At 39.8% G+C, this 20,734-nt stretch overlaps 1 long non-coding RNA gene across 1 annotated transcript in view; it reads right to left on the reverse strand.

Moving 5' to 3' along the window:
• The window catches only part of LOC121653482, a 35,063-nt gene extending 16,115 nt beyond the window's left edge, over positions 1 to 18,948 (reverse strand). Inside the window, exons 1-3 of the long non-coding RNA XR_006012794.1 lie at positions 18,708 to 18,948; positions 12,751 to 12,757; positions 9,281 to 9,381 (exon numbers count right to left, since the gene is read on the reverse strand). This is a non-coding gene — a long non-coding RNA (uncharacterized LOC121653482). The remainder of the gene's footprint in view (positions 1 to 9,280; positions 9,382 to 12,750; positions 12,758 to 18,707) is intronic.
• Positions 18,949 to 20,734: the final 1,786 nt, after the last annotated feature.

Consider the following 20,734-nt stretch of genomic DNA (forward strand, 5'->3'; position numbering starts at 1 on the left):
TCACTCTATGCAGTCTAAAATCAGACTGGCTTCTTTAGATAAGCAAACAGCCAGCAGTATGATGCTGGGTTCCTAAGCAGGCAGGAGCAGGATAGGGTATGGCTCTCATCAGGGGGCTAATGCCCTTCAGAGGTGGCTGAGTCAGTAAAGGTACTGCCCTTTGTCCCCAGTGGGGGGATTACACTGGTTAACCAGCACAGACAATGTACCCCCCTCCTGGGATGGGAGGACCAACCTGTTCTCTACCAATGATAGGGGCAGTCAACTGATCACTAACTTAATTACAGGCAGGCAAAAGTAAGAGAAGGGGAGGAAGAGTTGACGGAGAAGTCATAAAGAGAGTTTGGGTGAAAAAGCAAAGGGAGGGGGTAAAGAGGAGGAAAAGAGAGGAGAAGAAAGAGGCACAAGGAGCACAGGGACACGGTAAAATAAGAAGAGGCATGGAGTTAAAAAGGGAGCAATGGGAAGCAGAAGGAGGGGTGAAGAGAAGGCTTCTCTAGCACAGGATTAGGGGAGAGGAGATGAAAGGATCAGGTCTAACACAGGACCGAAAAAAGGCCAGTAGAGATGGCCCGAGGAGAGAGACCAGAGACTTAAACGCCAAGCAGGGAAATCAAGTAGAAGAGGTGGAATGAAGAGAGGAGAGCTGAGGTGTCCATGACCTCAAGGCACTGGTGAAGGAGTCACTGAAGGCTTTATTATAACAAATGCACAATGTGACAACTCCCTCTCTGTTCACTATTTATGCCACAGCACACACACCTATTAAAATCCAATGACAAATGCAGCAGATAATTCTATTACTGAGGACTTTAATAGAGGATATTTAGGGGACAGTTAGCGGGCCCAGGTAGCATAGCTCAGACCCGCCGCCGACAGATATGGCTCTGCAACACTTAACAACAGGGATTTGGCAGCACTGTTGATTGAACATGCCAAATCCCATTTGTCGGAGGGGTGTGCGCATTTGTATCGACACTCTGTAACCTTGTGGCTTCGTAAAAGGAGACCTCAGAGTGTGTGTGCGTGTGCATGAGCGCGTACTTTTCTGGTGGGTGATAGATAGGCAGGTGGATGGCATGTTTAGCGGGATAGGTGGCTTGATCACAACTTCATTTTTACCCTACATCCATGTTCCCCTCCTTCCCTCCATCTCTATGTCATTTGCCTTGCCCCCCACCCAAAAAAAAACCAAAATAGTGACAAGACAGAGATAGCGAGGCTTTCTCAACACTACTTTTCCTGCTCTCTCTCCCTCCCTCCCCCTCTCTCTCTATTCCTTCCATCCCCTACGGTAGAGCTGCCAGACAGGAGTGCTCAGCAGCTCTCCGAACGTTATTGATCCTGAGAGCAAGCCGGACAGGGAGTTGGTGTGTCTCCTCTCTCTATCTCTCCTCCATCCCACATCAGAGCTTCATCCCCCAACACAGCCCGCAACTTTTTCCTCCCACCCTCCCTTCCTCACTGCCTTCCCGCCGCTACTTCATTTATCAAGGTTAAAGAACTCCTATAAAAAAGGGAAGAGGGGGTCGCCTGGATGTTATCTGACTTCATGAAAGAAATCCCCTCAGGCCACTCCACTAGAGGAAGATGCTCTCTGCTAGACCCAACTCTGCACAAACACAATAACACACATGCAGAACATAGAGTGGCACCAAGCAGCGGCCCACTCATGGCCAGACTGAAATAGAAAAGTAGTGTGTCCACTTTGGTTCAAAGCAACAGGATAATCAGGAATAGAAATAAGGGCAGGAGTAAAGGAAATGAAAGAGCATAGGAAATAACTGACCTTGTTGTGTCACTCATGGTCAAGAGGGATAACAAGAGATCCGCTTCTTATAACTCACACTTTGTTTAAAAGTCATAATAGATTGTTTGAAAGATTAAAACTTAATTTACAAATGTTTTAGCTAATCAGTGAACAGGAAAGCTGTTCCCTAAAGGGTTAAAAACATCTTCTAATGGAGGTTTGAATGTCAGCTCAAGTGGGCAAAATGCTGATTGTGATTTTAGGGGAAAATGGGGGGTCTACAGTATATAGAATGCATATTTATAATAAGGAGTCCTGGATATGTCTTTGTGTGAATAGGTGAATATGAAACACATTGTAAAGCATTTTGTAGAACCTAGACAGGCTTAAAAGGGAGCTATATTAGTGCAGATCATTTATCATTTTTCAAGCTAAAGAAGCTTTTGAGTTACTAGGTTAGTTGCAGCCTTGTGAGCAAGCTTTAAAAAAATTACTGCGGTCAAGTGAAAATATATTTACATTGTTTAAATGTTAACATTTAGACCACTTTTCGTTAGAATTTGATGTAAGAAAAATTGTGATCAACATGGGGCTTGTGTCATTAACTGTTGCATTTCAACCCCACATTTTAACCTGCTGAGCTGGTCTTTGCACAAAAACTAATACATTACAGGCCTGTATTGATGATGTCAAAAGGGCACGTTCCACCACTAAGAACACCACTAGCAGCTCCTGGCTACTAAAGCATGGAGGCAGTTTCCAACATTAATGCATACAATTGCTCTCATTGCAATGATCTGTAAGCCTTTAGCTTGCTGAACACAATTTAAGTAGATCAATTTCCATATATTTTATATAAAACATTTAATGCTTTTAAAGCATGTTTCTATCGAGCATTATCCATCAGTTTAACATCACTTTGGAAATATACCATTATACAAATCAGTCTCTTTTAGTTTATGACTCTAACACATTAAGTTACAAAACAAATCTCTGTTATGAATATTCTGAAATGTTGAAGAAGTTCAGGCCAAATTTACTGGTTAAAACTTATCAGGTTCATAAGGTTCAAGGGTTGTGATGACATTAATGACAAAAACAAGCTGTGCTACAAGCATTTAAACACCAACCTGATCTTTCTTTCACAACGTGGCAATGCAGTGGCTGCTAATGCAATAGATAATGAAATAAACAGAACATTAATGAGCAAAAACTGAGCCTACTACTTTCTTAACTCTACTGTGATTATAAATAAACTGCTAAATTCACTGTCAAAGACCTCCCACTGAAGTTACTGCTGGCAAAACAGATTAAACTCTTAACAATTTAACAGAGCAGCACATTTATCATTAAATTTTTTTTACATTACTGTAAAGACAACTGTTATACTGGTAATTTTACCAGATAAAATTTACTACCACATTTTATAATCAGCTGCAAAATGCTTAATGCAAACTAAGCTAGTGCAAATTCATTAGTGTGTTGAAAACATACTTCTGTGTTTTCATTGTTTTCAATAGATCCATTTTAAAACTAGAGATATAGAATATTATTAACTGAGCCTACTACTTTCTTAGTCCTCTGTGACATTGACTTAGCTATTAAACTCAGAATTGCAGACCTCTCACTTTAGTTACTGCTGCCATGACAGATAAAATTATTAACAATTTAACCACGACAAAAACAGCAAATCTAGAATGTAAATCGATTGGACAATATACTGATAAAAAAAGCAGTCTTTTCCTTTCCAGCCAACAACCTCTAATTTTACTGGCTGAAATTTACTAGAACATCAGCTGCAGCTAGCTATATGCTAGTTGCAAACTAAGCTAACGGCAGCGCACGATTGGCTGAAAACATCCTACACCTGCCTTTTTATTGTTTTCAGCTGGTCTATTTTAAAACTTAAGCCATGTAACATAATTGTTAGATTGTTAGCTCAAGTCTCCAAAGTCTTTAAATGAAAAGGCTTCATCAAACAGGAAGTGGAATACCACCTGTGACTAAAAAATTAAAATTCCTTATAAAAACAGAAAGCCACCCACTGGTTTATGAGCATGTGATATTCCAAGAGCCTTCTTACTTTTTATATCATATTTTTGTTTTAATCTGTAAATTACTGATAACAAACTGAAAAGCTGCACAGCAGTCTGTAATTAAACAATTCACTTGTTTTAACCCTATTTTTGTACTTGTATAACTACCTAACAATTTACCATGTTTATAATTGTTAACATAAACTGATCTGTATCATTATCTCATTAAAAAGAAACAAGGGGAAAAAAATCACAGAACCACACCAAAAGCACCTAAAAAGTTGGCACCATCTATGGAGATCATACAGTTTCTGCATTTCCAGCTTTTAAGAGACTGCAGCTTCTATTGGCCCTTTTTGTTAAAAGGACTGGAAATGGCTCTACATGTGGAGTACATCCTGTCTGCCATTGTTACTGCTTTCATTCTCCCTATAAAGGCCTGCTTGTACTTGGGGCTACAACAGCCAAGCAAATGCACGCAGCAGCACATTACAGAGCCATACCTTCCCGTCCCTTTGTGCTCAGTAATTGCCACAATGCATCTTCTCGTCCAGCTAATTAAGTGGGTTTTCCCCATTGTCTCCCAATGCTATCACCTCTTCACACAGCCAGAGAAAGATAGAAAGCTAAAAAAGCATTAAAGGAAGAGATGGAAAGAGCAAGGAGATGGAAGACATACTAAGGTAGGAGTCCAAACAGGATGAATGAGAAAGGTGTGTGAGTCCTAGTAAATGTTTACCAGTTGAAAAAGTTGCCTGTTGTCTGTGTTTGCTAGTGGGCTGTAAACAGCGCATTACTGCTGCCAGATGAAAATTCTCCATAAAGTCAGTTCGAGAAACGAGAAAAACATTCAGATTCAGCAAAACTTTTTAAAAGCTGAAAATGTTTCAATATAGTTTTTACACTACTACAAGCCTTAAACCCACAAAAACAAGAGTTCTGATAACAGTAAGAGAGTTGTAAAAGGATGTGAGTGAAGCAGCAACATCACACCAAGCTGGAAAGGATTTGGTCTTTATAATAATGTAATTTATAAAAAGTTTGGAAATGAAACATTGTCACTTTGCATGGAGGTATATCATACGATCTATAACGTCTACCAGTTTTTATTGTCACAACCTGTAAACACTGTTATGAATAAAAATTCATGGTTTTAAGCATTCTTAAATACTTTTAAGAACTTTATTACGAGAAAAAGTGTGTGTCCTACGGTTGAACGTTTGAAACTGAGGAGCAGAGCGTGACAACAATGAAACAACTACTAGTAATCCTGGAACACATCCAGAAGCAGCCCCATTTACTCCCCTGTTTATTAAGGAAAATCTAAAAACTTCCAATGAGAGCATCAACATTTACTGTTTCTAATAGGGTGTAATATTCACTTAGTGTAATATCTTGGATATTTAGTAATACCAAATAACATGCTTTATGCTTAAACTGATCTATTGTCTGAATTCACTGCATTTGTGTATAATTGTAGATTTTCCATATATAATTAATAATAAACAAAGAAGGTTAATTTTCTTTCTTCTTTTAGTTTTACTCTCCTCCCATTTCCTTTATGTAACTAAACAAGGGGTTTGAACTCAACACTGAATTCCTAGAAAACAGACCAACAGATTAATGTAAAGTCCACATGCCCACACACACATCACACAGTTCTGGTTCAAGTCCACTTGAGCTGACCTCTCAGGCCAGACAGCGTCTTCCCTAAACACCAAACCCCCAAGCTTTGTCCACATAAAAAGGGACCCTATTCCAACCCTGAACCCCTCCTTGAACTGCTACCACCAACACCCCCTTCCCACCGTGAAAGTTATTTTTTTCCTTCCCACATTTATGTTCCGTCCAGGCCCTAACAGACAGACAACTGGGGTGACATCATGGTGCAGAGAGACGGACAGGAAAGGGGCTGCTTGCCTGTCTGCTCCCCAGCACCCACACAATACAACAGGGCATCTGGCACTTGGGTGGTGGGGGTGCAGTACTATGATGGGGGCTTTTGGAACAAAGCATTTACATTCCCCTCCCTGGTATATGATTATAGTTTATTTGGCAACTGAGATATGAACGTATGAAGAGAAGAAAGGGACTTCAGTTTAGCGGCTGGTGAAAACAACAAATATATTATTATATGAAGTGGGATTAGAGTTAAATGTGAGTGTAAAATAACTGACATAAATACAAACTCAAAATTTATTTGTGCAGATATTACGATAACTGACCAACTAGAATTGAAACTGCAGAAATGACAAGTCTAACAGTCAAGTCTAAATGAATGTTTGTAAATGCACTTGCAGCTTGTTGAGATGAGGCAGCTCTGCCAACGGTAGAAAAATCTGTGTCTTCACTCTGACCAGTGGCCCCCACCTACGTCTCTGTCTGAGAGGCTGTCTGCTTGCTGCGTGCATACAAGTGTGTGTGTCTGTCTGTGTGCATACATAAAACAAATGAGTTGTGCGTATGCATTGTGAGGGTCCACAGGCCCAGTGTATGTATTAGAAATGTGACTTGACCCTGGCAGGCTGAAGCAGGGTCTCTGCGTTGTACTGGGCGTGGGAAAAAGGGGAGACATCCTTTCACAGCTGCTTCAGCCGTTGCATTGAACCAATGGAAGCCCCCACTATCGTCCCCACCACCCCCATCCTGCCTCTGCCGCTAATGCCCCCCAACCTTCTCTTCCCCCATTCCATTCACTCTGCAGCCTGCTGCCTTTCAGGGGACCCCTGTTCCTCCCTCCTCTGTTGGTCACCCTTCTGCACCCCACCATCACAGGCATCACCAATCTTTAATGCAGCCACCATTCAGCCAGTGTGCATTGAGATGCCAGAGGCCTCTGTGCTCCAAGGAAAAATATAAAGAAATAAATACCAATGCAAAAAAAAAAAAAAAAAAAAAAAAAAGCAACTTCTGATTATTTACTACACTACACACACACACCAGCATATATAATAGGGTACTATAATTTGTCATTCCTCTTGGTCTAATAGGTTTATCCTACTTTTAAAACTCCCTTTTGTTCTTCAAACCCAGATATTCTCCTTTCTCTTTTCTTCCAAAAAATAGATTTAAATTTACGTAAATATATCCCACTGTTTTAACGCCCATGCACACACAGGCATTAGGCCTCTTTCACACCTCCTTCCATCCAGTGTATTTATTTGAAGAGATTTATTTCCTATCAAGCCACATAATGCGGGGGGAATAATTTAAATCAATGTTTAAGAACAGTCAAGTGGTGCACTTTACGCATACAAATCTTGAAAGCATTAAAAGAAAAAGTCACAGCAAACAGGAGGCTGATAAAAGAAGATTCCCAACTTTAAGAAGCAGTGGATGGATGGTGGGTGTTAAGCTGTGCAATTACAGATAACCTGATACTGGTTGAACTCCCAAACAACTTGTTTAAACACATAATCAGGCTTCAGTTGTTTCAGATGCTGGCTACAGCAAGCTCACAATAGGATCACAAAATACATGCAATTTTTGTACTTTAAAAGGTCACAAAATGTGCAGAATAACTAACAGATTCTCAGGAGCAGTCATCTCACACTGTCTAGCCACCCTGCTGATACACCAGGCGTATTGAGGAAATGTTGAGAAGCAGTGAGGGGGCAGTGACGGAGGGAGGCAGGAGTCGTAGCCAAGAATCTGAAAGGACTCCATCTTCCTTGGCCAACATGCCATGACGGTGTGGAGCAGAGGTCTGAATTGGTTTCTGTGGGGTGGTGGAGCTGGGGAGGTGATGGCAAGATGAGCCAGAATAGGGATGGGAAAAGGGGTGAGAGATGTGAAGGGGTGTAGACAGTACACTGAGGTATGTGTGTGACAGAGATGGCAGCAGATCTGAGGTATTGTAAATGAGTGGATTACTGCTTCCCTTTCTTCCAGTCTTTCCATATACATGAGCATGCTCGGCTGTGGAAGCAACAGTGCTATGTGTGAAATCACATGTCCTTCTGCTTGCACTTCCAAGTTGAACAATTGTAACAAATGCACCACCTGCACATGGGTCTTTGAAGGGGAAAATGCAGCATGAATGCAGACTTGTGCACACAAGCTCTTAATTTGCTGTTATGAATACCAAGAAGATGTGAAGAGTGTCACTTCTGGATTGATGCATTTCTGCATCAAATTTAGCCCGTAGCTATGCCTCTACTTCTAAAGCTCATGTCCAGCCAAAGCTTGTTTGCATCGATTTATCTAGTTTGTGGATATGATATTGACTACGTAGACCGACAGCCCTCTACGAGTTGAGGCAAAGCAAAGAAGGTTTAAGAGGTGGTCGAACACTATGGAGGATAGCCACAGGCTGTGAAATCTCCTCTGATCTTTCCTTGTCTGATTCTCAAATGCAACTTTCTCTCTTGGGAATGGGAGGCGGGCAATATAGAACTAGGCCAATGTCACAGAATGCTAGTCTTACCCTGGAGGGAAATTAAAAAATCACTTCTTCTGTTTCTCCCTGATGATGGACCTCACTTTCAATGGATGGGGCTTCAGCTTCCTCTCCTTCACTCCCCGGTGCTGCCTCCATCACACCCTCTACTTTGTTCTCCACAGGAGGCCGAACATGCACGAGCTGAGCAGCGTTAGGGGCCTTGATGGGCTGCCTCAGCAGCTAGAATGAGGAAGGTCATCTTTAGTCCTGTCTTTCAACACCGAGATTGAAAGTGAAAGGAAAGTGTGCAAGTCACATACTTCTGGCTTCACCCTTCCATCACCTTCAACACAGAAACACAGCTTGCAAGGCTTTGCCAACAAGACTGCAGAGGAGCTGACAGCTGAAGTCAAAAGCCTTGTGATGCAACATGTACGTTAATATTTCAAAATAAGAAGCCAATCTATCTGCACAGCAATGACTGATAATAAGATATCTTTTAAACATGTTTTTAAGAATAAGGGAAAGGAAACGAATAAGGAAAAGTAAAATCTTTTTATGTTGAAAAAAAAAGTATTCATGAAAAATTTCAGAGAAATTCTTTAAAGTTATGAAGGTGTACCTTCAAACTTTCCAGAATTAGACAAAATGAGTAAATAAATAAATAAAAGAAATGTGTTGCTCTGCGTGTGAGCTCAAGCACTGGACTACAAGGCATCTTCAGAGGCAGGTGAACAGAAAGTAAGGGGAGGATGGAGGGACTTAACCACCATGGCGGTCTTTCCACATGAGCACATCTTACACACAAAACAGACCAAAGGAAGGAATAAAAATATAGACCATACAAATGGCTACCCAACTCATTTGGCAGAAGTGAAGGGTCTAACAAATAGGATCAGACATTACAAAGAAACTAACAAAGGTACGTATTCAAAGTGAGAAACGCATCAACTTTTCTGGTCAAGTGTAGAGAGATGAAATCAAAAGCTGAACTGTTGCAGACTCCGTTTTACCATGCCAGCCCCAAAGCAAACCTATAGTCATGCATTACTGGTTGAAGTTCAAGTATGTTTACAGAAGAAGTTTATTAACGTAGCTCAGACTATGTCTCACCTGAGATGCCGGGGTTGACGAAACCTTGCTCTGACCCAGTCACTGACCTCTGTGCCTCTGGATGGGAGATGGGCTTTCTTTGTGACTGTACTTAGTTTGCACTGCAAAACATAAAAAATTATTTGTGAGAGAAGGCAGTCTGATCCACGTGTTTACATTTCCTACATGGTGCACTTAATTCTTTCCAAAAGGAAATGTTGTAAATGATACACTGATTCAGAACGAAGCTTTGTTCAGTGGTTTTGTATTGTTGATAATATAACAGATGTGTTTGCAAAAAACACCAAATAAATAAATAAATAGGTAAAATATGCAATCTTAAGAAAAGTTCTTTTTTAATGGAAACATAATAAATAATCAGATTTCTATCTGATTTGTCTTTTAATAAAATAAAAATTATCCATTAAAGATTTATAAAACAATTTACAGTAATAAGTGGGATTGATAGATCTACAACATTTCACTGTAATTTAAAGCAAATAATTTTTTTTGCTAATGTTGATTAATAAAGTAAAATAGATTATAAACTCATATTTAAGTTTTTCTTTAAATCTTGTTTTACCTTTTTAGATAGCTTACATGGTTCTTACATTTTCTATTGCAGCCGACAGTGTTCAATTCACGACAATAGCGATCTCTTCAGCCAACATTCACATACACACAAACACACGCTCACACACACTAACAACAAAAAAAATCTTACAAACCATTACACAAAATACTCAAAGATTACATCCACTGAAGTCTGATGTCCTTTGAGGGTTTAAAGCCTGCATGTCAGTCTTTCAAAAAATTCCCTCTTTCTCTGGCATGGGTCAGAGGCTGTTGCTAGGCTACCAAACCCAGAATTCATAAGTTCAGAGAAACAGGTTTACATGGGCCACTGCAATTCAATGTACAATGATAACACCAGACTTTGGATTTAGATGATATGGAATCACACACAGCATTAATAGTTATCTATTTCACATGTAAAAGAATATGTGTAATAATAATAATAATAATAAATAATGAGAAGAAACAGAAGAAGTTGATTAAAAAAATAAACAAACAAATAAATAATAACTAAATAAATAACCTCTTTCTTTTTAAAGAACATATATTATAGAGAGTATTTCATGGCCCAATTTGCAAAGGAATGCAAGCCAAACACTCACATTGTTCAAAAGGGAAAAAAAGAAGCAAAACTATATATTGCACTCTGTAAAAAGGCTTGTTCTGCAGTCCACACTGTTCTGTCATGTTTATTGTACCCTATAGTGACAAAAAATTAGACACTGAGGATTTCAGTAACAATGTGCAACAGCACACATAAAAACATGCACGAAAGTGCATGTACAAATGCACAGCCACATGTGCACACACGCTTATACAAGCAACTCTCCAATCTATTGGCCAAGTGTTACAAACAAGATAACATCTATAGGGTGGTAGCCTGCAGAAGGGCTGTAAACCTAAAACAATGGCTCTGTTGCGTACAGGACAGAGTATAAGATGGCTGCTTTGTCCAACCATCTTCGTCAACACCCTTCAAACAACATCCAGATGGACATAATGAAAATAGCATCAAAGTAAAAAAAAAAAAAAAAAAAAAAAGGGGGGGGGGGGGGGGGGGGCATCTATAGACCTGAAATTGGTTGGAAGTGAACATGGCTTATTCATTCAGTCATTCATTCCATTCTCTCTATTTCAACTATTGCTTTGAGTAATTTGGCCATGCTGTAATCATAATATACATAGAATGAAACCAGGTTGGTGAAATAATAATAATAATAATAATAAAAACCATTTGAGTGATGGAGAAATCACTGAGACAATGAAATGTTTAATGCAGCCTTATGACAGGTGCTTGGAAGCTAGACCTAGTCTAGACTGGGCTCCATCTGGTGTTGAGGGCCTCCTCCTGATGGTGGAGAGGGCCCAGACAGACACATATTAATGTGGGAAAAACCAACGTCTAGCCTGCCTCTCAGTCACTCAGCAGACTGCATTTGAATCTCAAAGGGCATTCTCTGTATCTCATTTATTAGCCTTCAGCAATGCATTAATTTCTGCTGTAACAGGGTGGAAGCTGGGAGGGTGGTGCTGTTGACGTAGAACAAATGCAGTTGACGGATCATGCAGAGTTATAAATGCCTAGATTAATATTTCAATGCTGCATAGAGGGACAGGCATGCAGCAGAATTTCCTTACGCACATAAACCAGTTGTTTTGATCTTATCACAATATCATGATGGCCGCACGGGATTTTTAAACTGAAGATATTAATTTTGTGCAATAAATAAATTGTCTTATTGGGAGATCATCATTTATTGCACCAACTCTATTAAATAAAAAAAAAAACTGCAAAGAAAACTATGATAGTCTAAAATCACTGTAATAACATAATCACAGTTTCTGAAAACCGAGGTTCATAATCACAAGTGTGAATGGGTATATGGCCACACATGCACACACTGCAACAGCGTTTCCCACATATGGCATCAGCTGTATCCATTGCTAACAGCTACCCTGGTCTGTGACGCAGTATAAACTGGGGCCTGGTAAAAGTGGCACCAGGCTTTGTGCTGCTGCACACTCACACTCTGCACAGTGCAGAACCACAAGCAGCTACAGCTCTAGCAGCTAGCACAGTACTAGCTTGTTTAAAATTCAACAGGCTCCACCAACCCATCACTCAAGCAGCTCCTCTTTGACTCAGACAGAGCAGAGAAAGAGCAGATGATGTGCAGCACAAACAGCATTATAAAACAGGCCTGAAAACTAGTCAAATCTCTGAATGACACAACTGACCCTGTGTTTCCCCCTGGCAATGCCTCCAAAATCCCTGCAACTTCACATCAGCAATGGAACCATAATAAACTCTGTCTGTCATTTGTGTTTACATGCCAGCATTGTCTCATCAGCTATGGACACATTTCAGTCAAGACAATAGAGGACAGAAGCAGCAACCAGCAAGAGAAATAAACGGCATCCTTGAAAAATCATCGGCAAAGGAATCCATTAAATGATGCTAATATATGCCGTTTCCTCCTGGCAATGCTTCCAAAACGTAGTGTTAGTCAGTTTTCTGTACCTTTCTTGTGCATTAGACCTGAACATCCAGTAATGGGGGCATCAATCAGGGTAAATCCAGGGATATAAGATTATCCCTTTGACAAACACTGACTTAACAGTAATATTGTCTTCTTCTCCACTTCATAACCTGTGACATTGATGGCCTGGTAGACATTCTCCTGTAGTTTTTGCAGTATGGTAAACACTAGAAATGTACATCATATTCAGATTACTCAACCTCACAGGCAATTAGAGCACTGTGTGAACATACCTCTCCTACTAGAAGCAAACTATGTCTGTGCATAGATTTGCAGAGGTGCAGAAGCTTCTTAATGGAAGTGCCAGCTGTAGGTCAATTACCTTGGATTGGTAAAAACCTAAATAGATAGAAAAGGGGGGGGGGGGTATACCACGTGACTTCTAAGAGTCCTCCAATCAGGTGCCTCTTACATCGTGTTCACTTTATCTCCCCTACTCATCGGCATCCAAATAACTATACAATCAAAAGAAGAGCATCTAAACGTCTTTTTTTGTTTTAAAAACAGCTTTTGACGTGACTAACAGCCATGTATGTTCCATTAAGAGAAACAGCACCACTGCCGAGTAGCCCTCCTCCTTCTCCTCCTCTTCATCACTCTATGAATGAAGCCTGTCTCCGGTTGCTAACTACTGTCACTCCACGCATCCCCTCACAAAACAAATAGCGCAATGAATCCATTTCTGGGGGGCGGCGTTCCTCTCGTTACCGATGAACATCCAAGATGATGGGAGGCGTATCTCTGCGCGATGCACAGACGCTGTCGCGGGCTCCTGGTCCTCCGTGAAGGCTGCATCCATCCATCCATCCGCTCCGGCAGCATCCCCCTTTCGTCGGTGCGATCCTGGCTCGCTCCTCAGTGACGACTGCAGAATTAGTTTATACATTCGGTTCTCTAGCTTTATGATATTACATAAACTCATACAGCTAGATAACCAAAGAGAAAAACTAACCCACGTCTCTTAAAGGGGCCGTCGCCGGAGCTGCTTGTTGTGGTCACATGGAGCCATTGCAAGCCGCCTGCATGCGCGCGCCTCCCTCTCTCCTTCTCTATATCTATCTCTAATATTAGCACTTAACTGCGCGCATGCACAAAACAGGTTATAGTCAGCGTGATTCCCTCTTTTTTTTGTCTCCACGTTATGTTTTTATTTTTGTCTTTTCCCCCTTTCATTTGGTCCTTGTAAAAAGACTGACATCAACATTTCAGAAGGCTGTTTTGACATTGCCAACACGGAAAACAACAGAAAAGGCTACCAAACATAATGCAAACCAAAGCTTCCATCAGCACGAGGCCAGCAACAACAACAACAAAAAATAGTAACCCCACAAAACAAAGTGATACATTTTCCAAGAAAGCCCCTCCCTTCATCGTCTTCTTTCCACAAATAAAAAACTGATGAACATATTCCCACGAGCCTGAGTCCTGACGAGCAACTGCAGGGTGAAGTCATCCAGCTGCAGGAGGACGATGACACATCCATCATCCACAAACGTGTAATAACCACGACACAGCATGCATTTTCCTACTGATAACACCATATAAGGTCCAGCTATAGCTCATATTGCAAAAATACAACTTATAAGGTGAGATAAGAGACACTTCCGCACAACACAGGCCCAAAACAAACAACCAGCTTATATTATTGTTTTAAATGCCAGTTCACATCGACCCACTGTAAACCACAGGACCATAGTTTCGCCTTGAGTGAATTAATCCATGAATTGTTTGAAAGCATGACAAACTACCAAAGTGTAACCTACAGTAGAATGGCTTCCAGCTAAATGTCAACAACATGATCTAGGAACAAGTCCTGCCTTACTGGATGTTACTGCATCTTTTAATTGGTCAGTGACGTGCTAACAAGTTGAAGCAGAGCCTTTATAATCACCAAGCTGTCCATTTATAAGGTGCCTTAACAGTCTTAAACACTCAGTTTTAGAGACAGTTTTATATTAATGTAAGGTAACACCAGGATTAAATATAATTTAGTACATTTTTAACATATCTCATAAAAATATTCCCCCATAGCTGTTACTCTTTTGCAACTCACGCGACATTGTAAGCATCTTACAGCCATTTAAATGAGATTATTTAAGCACATTGTTTGTTCAATAAATCTATATAAAATGCAATTTAAAATATATTTTCAACTACCAAGCTCATCATCAGAAACACCAGTTTTTGGTTTAATAAACACAAACAATACTCACAGTTTAAGCCATGCATTAGCAATGTATTTGACAGTCGTTGTGTTTCCTCGTGACATTATTAAAATCCACCAGGTTGTGTACCTCCGACATCTTTTTTTTTTCCCAATCCGTGCTTGGAGCGTTTCTATCCGACTGTCTGTAGTCGTGGTGCTGCGTGTCTCCGACCACGTGGGGATACCGGCACATTGCGAAGACAATGCCCTTTTTTACACAGAGCGGCACTGTCGTTGCACGCACGTGTGTTAAAGGGGAAATAAAATACGAACGGAGTCCATTTTGAGCCGTTAAAGACACACAACGAAGACCAGTCGCGAGAGAAAGATAGGGAAGAGAAAGCGCATCGGCTGCGAGCTGTAAATGTGTCAGATATGAGGCGCAGGAGGCGGAGGGTCGCCAGGGGCCCTCCAGGGTCAGACTGCCAAGGAATAGGCGCGATGTCCACTGAATTAGGCATGCTCCTTGGCAGACATAGGTAATCATTACATTAATAACTGAATAATAACACAGATACGAAAACAAGAAACGAGCAATATAACATTTGGGGTTTCCAAATAGCTTTCCGCCATTATAAACAGCTTCCTAACGTGAAAAAGGATGCCGGATCTCTAAGGGCCCAAATCCACTGAAGTAGATTTTAAAGCTCCAACAGCAAAGCGAGGAATAAATACATTTATTTAGAAAACATATAAAAGTTCACCCTTTAAGGTACACACTGACAGAAACACATCACTCAGAAACATCTTCCACATCTTTGCTCAAGCAGCAAGTAAAAATCACCTGGCTGAACAGACCTTGGGCCATTTATCACACAAGCGGTCACGTTTAAAGACTTGCTGACACTAAAGAATCCATCTTTTAACCACACCCCGTCTGCGTAAAGAAGGACAGAAAGTTTGCTTCCAAAGCAGAGGAAGCAGCGAACCACGTGCATGAACGAGGGGACAACCTACTGATCACAGGTGCAAGCATTTAATAGCTGAACCAATTTGGCTTAGAGGAGATTTAATTGTTATAAAAAAAATCATAGTTAAATTATAGATTTATCCCTCGCTACTATTTTATCCACATTGGTTCTTATTTTCCCTGTTGGCTTTAACAAGTCTTTAGAAAACTCAGTAATAATGTTATAATTATTACTTTCAGGGAGGAGATTATCTGGAGGTCCAATTAACTAAATTTTTAAAAATAATTAAAAGCACTACTGTACTGTAATGCTGATTTGGATTATATTATCCCGCAACCTCTCCTGCAGAGTCAGAGAATCATGTGATGTGCTAGCTTATTGTCATCATGTTAAACAGAGAATCACAACATCCACACTGTATGCTTAGAGGTTCACAATGTGTATTCCAAATAACGAGCCTCTGTGTTGTGGCTATTATTTGCGCGCGCTTGTGTGTGTAAGCTATTTTTTTATTTTTTTATTTTTTTTATATATTTGGATTTTTAAGCAGCTGTGTCAGATTTCAGGAGCTGTGCCGGTAAGAGTCGTGTTTGCGGAGCAAAGGTAAGATTTTACAATTAGATGAAATAAATAAGAGAAAATAAAGAGAAATAAACGGTGGGTTACTTCTGTGCAGGTAAGGTTGTAATAAAAAAACAGTAAATTAGAACTAATTCTCTACATATTATGAATTTTGATGTTTAAATTCGCCCCAAGAAAACAAAAGGCTTAAAAGCAGATTTATTGCATATCTTTATTTAAATGCAAATTCGTGTAAAATGAAAGGGTCACTTTATGGATTTTTTAACTACATATTTAAAATATAAAATAAATGTGCTAATTTAATATTAATAGATTGAGAAAACCTTGGCTACAGCGGTTTTAAGCGTCTGTGGTTAGTGTGTATATGTACGTGTGTGTGTGTGTGTGTGTGTGTGTGTGTGTGTGTGTGAGAGAGAGAGAGAGAGAGAGAGAGAGAGAGAGAGAGAGTGTGTGTGTGTGTGTGTGTGTGTGAGAGAGAGAGACAGAGAGAGAGAGAGAGAGAGAGGCTGTTTGTTGCAGGTCATGTTTTGCTTTACCTTTGATTAATAGTGAACGTACTGTACATTAAAACCAACTCTCAGCTCTTCATCTCATCAGATTCACGTTGATTCAGCTGAACACGCCCCCAACTGCGTCACGTCCTGTTAGACATTAAATACAGTACCGTGTCCAGAGACCACGAGATGAACCCCTCCTATTCTATTCTATTCTATTCTATTCTATTCTATTCGAAAAACAGAGAGCGACAGAGAGGAAAAAAAAGCAACATGTCCCCTTCCATAGTTATGTTACACCTGATTCACACTGTAAACATTTCACTCAGAAAAACAAACAATTAATTCGTTTTTTCTCTCATTAAAATTATTTTCTGTAACAAAATAAAAAAAAAACGAACTGTAAAATGAAGGAAACGTGTTTGAATGTTATATCTGAAAATATTCTATATCAGAAGAAAGCTGCAGTGATTTCTATTCAGCACGTTAAACCCAAAGCACAGTCTCTGTCCTTGGTGCTGAAAAGAACGAAATTAAATTCACTGGTTTCAGCGTTTCAGTGGTTAGAATTTTAAAAGTGAAATAGAAAAACGGTGGAGTACTTTGAATTTGTTCAGGCAAATCTACTGAGCTCTTAATAAACTCTAAGACGTATTATATAAAATAATTGTGCAAATTTTTTTTTTTTTGTTCTTTTTACTTAATTAGATATGTTATTTTCTGAGAAGAGTGAAATAATTAAAATGTAAGGAATTATGTAAATTGAATAAAAAGTCAAATGTACTCATATATATTTGAAAATAATTTCTTTTTAAACAGAAAAATAACCACCATTTCAATCTGCTATTATTTACGTTTTCACTCAGATTTTATATGTTAAAATAATTCCTACTTGACTACGTGTTGCGTATAAAAGAATCGGTTCTCAAACTAATCCGAGTCTCATAATACAGCTTATAACAACATAATTAGTTAAATTTGGTTTTATATGTTTGACTGACAGGAGACGATGTAAGCCTTGACTACAGTTACTTCAAAGTAGAGGCTCAGTGGTATTAATTACATTTCGACAGGGCCTACACCTGTTGCAGAGAGAGAGAGAGGGACAGAAAGAAAGAAAGAAAGAAAGAAAGAAAGAAAGAAAGAAAGAAAGAAAGAAAGAAAGAAAGAAATAAGTCTTCCTCCTTTAAAGCTGCATAATTGTAATTTATTTTGCTTATAAATAAAATTCAAAGTAGTATTTTTTATTTGAACTGTTCAATAAACAGTTTAATTGTTTTGTTTTCTTACTTTATGGCACAAACATCTCATTTTAGATCAACTCTTAAATATCAGTAGAAATCTACATCTTAAAGATTAAAAGGTGTGTGTGTCTGGTGTCACTCTTGACTCTAGAAAAATATTTTTGTAAAAAATAATTTCTAAGCAATAAAAAAAAAAAAAGGTGAGAAAAGGGTGAGGAGAAAAGTTACTCAAAATTTCTCTGAGAAGTTCGTTGCTCTCTCCTCAGCAACGACGGCCATATTAATTAATTTCACATTGTATTACCGGAGAAGATTTTCCCATAAACAAGTTACCAATAAAAAAGAAAGAAAAAAAAAACGCTAAATAAAAGAATGAAAGAGAAAGAAAAAAAGTCAACATCAAGTTCAACAACGTGCTGGTGCTCATTAGCATCACAATGCTGTCTGGGAGCACACAAGTCTTCTTAACAAGAGACTCTGGCGTCAAGTCCCTCCACCTCCCAGCCATGGGGACATTTTCCCAGGCTCTTCTAACAATCACACAACTGTTTGCTTTCTAAACGCCAGCTCTGGGGCCACTCAGCCTGCTTCATCAGCGCTCAATGGATGCTCCCGCTAATATGCGACGGAACAGCCGGCTGCCACTCACCCGTCTGGGTCTTACCATAATTGACAGCGCACTTTAACCACGGTGCCATTCCCACTAAAAATGGTCATTTTAACCCCCCCCCCCCCCTTACGTCTGCTTTAAAAAACTCATTATTATTATTATTTATATTACTATTGTTGTTATTATTATTATTGTTATTATTGGTAAATACAGATTTCACATTGCCTCAAGGTTATAACCAGTTAATCTAAAAAAAAACAAAAAAAAACATATAAACATACTTACAAGCCAGATTTTTTTGAGTAAATCCCGCATCTCCAGCACAAGTCCTTTCAGAATTTTAAGGTGAGCTTTTTTTTTTTTTTTTTTTTTTTTCTTCAGTTACCGCTCGTCAGTCACTCAGCTAAGAACCTAAAGTCCAAGAAGAAAGCCCAGCGACTCAAGCCTTCACTGACAGTAAATCTCCAACACAGTTGTTTGGCTTTGTTTCTTTAAAAAATATTAAAAAAAAGGCAAAAGAAAAAAAAAAAAAAAAAAAAACTTGGTATTACTTTTTCTTTGGGCCACAGGCTAATGCAGCCAGCATCCTGCTCCCTGCGTCCCAACATCTCCTCAGCAGCCTCGGATGACAGTGGGGAAAGCTGCTGCGTCGCCGGTCCCCTCCTCTCTCTCTCTCTCTCTCTCTCTCGCTCTCTCTCTCGCTCTCTCTCTTTACCTCTCTCCCTCTCTCACCCCACGCACACACACGATCAAACTTATGCACACATACCGGCTGCTGGTGTGCAAGACGTGCGCAGAAACCCAAACACTCCTCATTGACTAATTAATGTCTGCCAAATGTTATTTGTCGAGTTCTGCTTGACTGCCGTTGCTCTCCTTCACCTTGTAGATGCTTTCCGCGTATGACAGACGTACTGAGACACGTGCAGCCTCTGGTGGAGCGCACAGCGGGGTGGAGAACAGAACCAGAGGGCCTTTCGGAGACAGATTCAGCAACACAAACAGCGGCACAACACCATCACTCTTTATCCACGTCTCAGCCTAAATTCAGTCGTCCCTCCTCCCGGTCAGCTGCACTAAGAAGTCCTGGTGATACTGCACAGAACACCTGTGTGTCGATTCGCTGATGCACCTGTGATTACGTCTTGCGGATAAAATGGAACTAGATCGACCCCTGTAGCCTGTAGTTTCCATGTAAGCCGGTGGTGAGGAACGCGTTAAAGAGAAGCTGAGAGGTAGAGAAGATGAAAGCAGAGCGCGCAGCAGCGGTGCGTGCAGAGCTGATGCCGCAGCCTCAGCAGCGCCGGGAGAAGCTGACGTTTTCCTAGTCTCCGTGGGTCACGTTGCTTTACGTGGCGCGACGTCTCTTTCCTTTCTGTGCGTAACAGGGTGCGCGGTAGATAACCGTGCCAAATGTAGATTGTAGATGCGGGGGAAAAATGAGAAAAACTTAAGTCAACTAACAAAATTCAGGCTGTAGCTGCAAAACAAGAAATGGAAGGAGGAGATTAATGCACCATATCAAGCCATTGAATTGACGCGATTGCTTGCGTGCTGACGTCAGACGTTGTGACACGTTCTTAATTTCCCCCCAAATATGTTCTTAATACATGTCAATGTGAGACGCGGATTATTACAAGAGGCACATTTAAGAGACAAGCATGTGCCATAACAGTGTTTACTTAGCCCTAAATGTATTTTTAAAATGTATTTATTTATTTTAATTTTATTTATTGATTTATTTTTGAAGAAGAAGAAATTCGACATTTTCTTCCCTCTATATTATTTATATTTATTTACTATATTTATGTGTCCAAACTCTTAATGGACTACATGACCCGTCAATGAACAATTAAAATCAGAGAAAAAACAAGTGTTTAAGAGAAGGATAAGCTTATTGGTTCATAAAAGATTCGACATTTCCTCGTTTAAAGACAAATAGAAATAAATCAGTACACAAATAAACAAATACATAGCCATCTATAGGAAGCACTATAGCATTTTCTTTGTTGAATTCAATAAGCACAGGTGATACAAGGAACTCTAATACAGATAAATACATAAACATCTACAAACTTGCAGTCTGTCTTAAATCTAAATTTAATAATCCAGACATATGATAAAGAATCCATAAACATTTTTGATATATTAATTAAAAACATCTTTAATCATCACTCAGGATGAATGATCAAGTTGAACACCCATACTTTTATATACATGGGCCTTTTGGGCCTACACGCGCAGAACACCTTGAAGTAATCTAGCTCAACAGGTCAAACTACGACACCTAGCGGCAGTGAAGCGGCACTGGT

Source organism: Melanotaenia boesemani, chromosome 14 (genome assembly GCF_017639745.1).
Source record: "Melanotaenia boesemani isolate fMelBoe1 chromosome 14, fMelBoe1.pri, whole genome shotgun sequence".
Taxonomy (NCBI): domain Eukaryota; kingdom Metazoa; phylum Chordata; class Actinopteri; order Atheriniformes; family Melanotaeniidae; genus Melanotaenia; species Melanotaenia boesemani.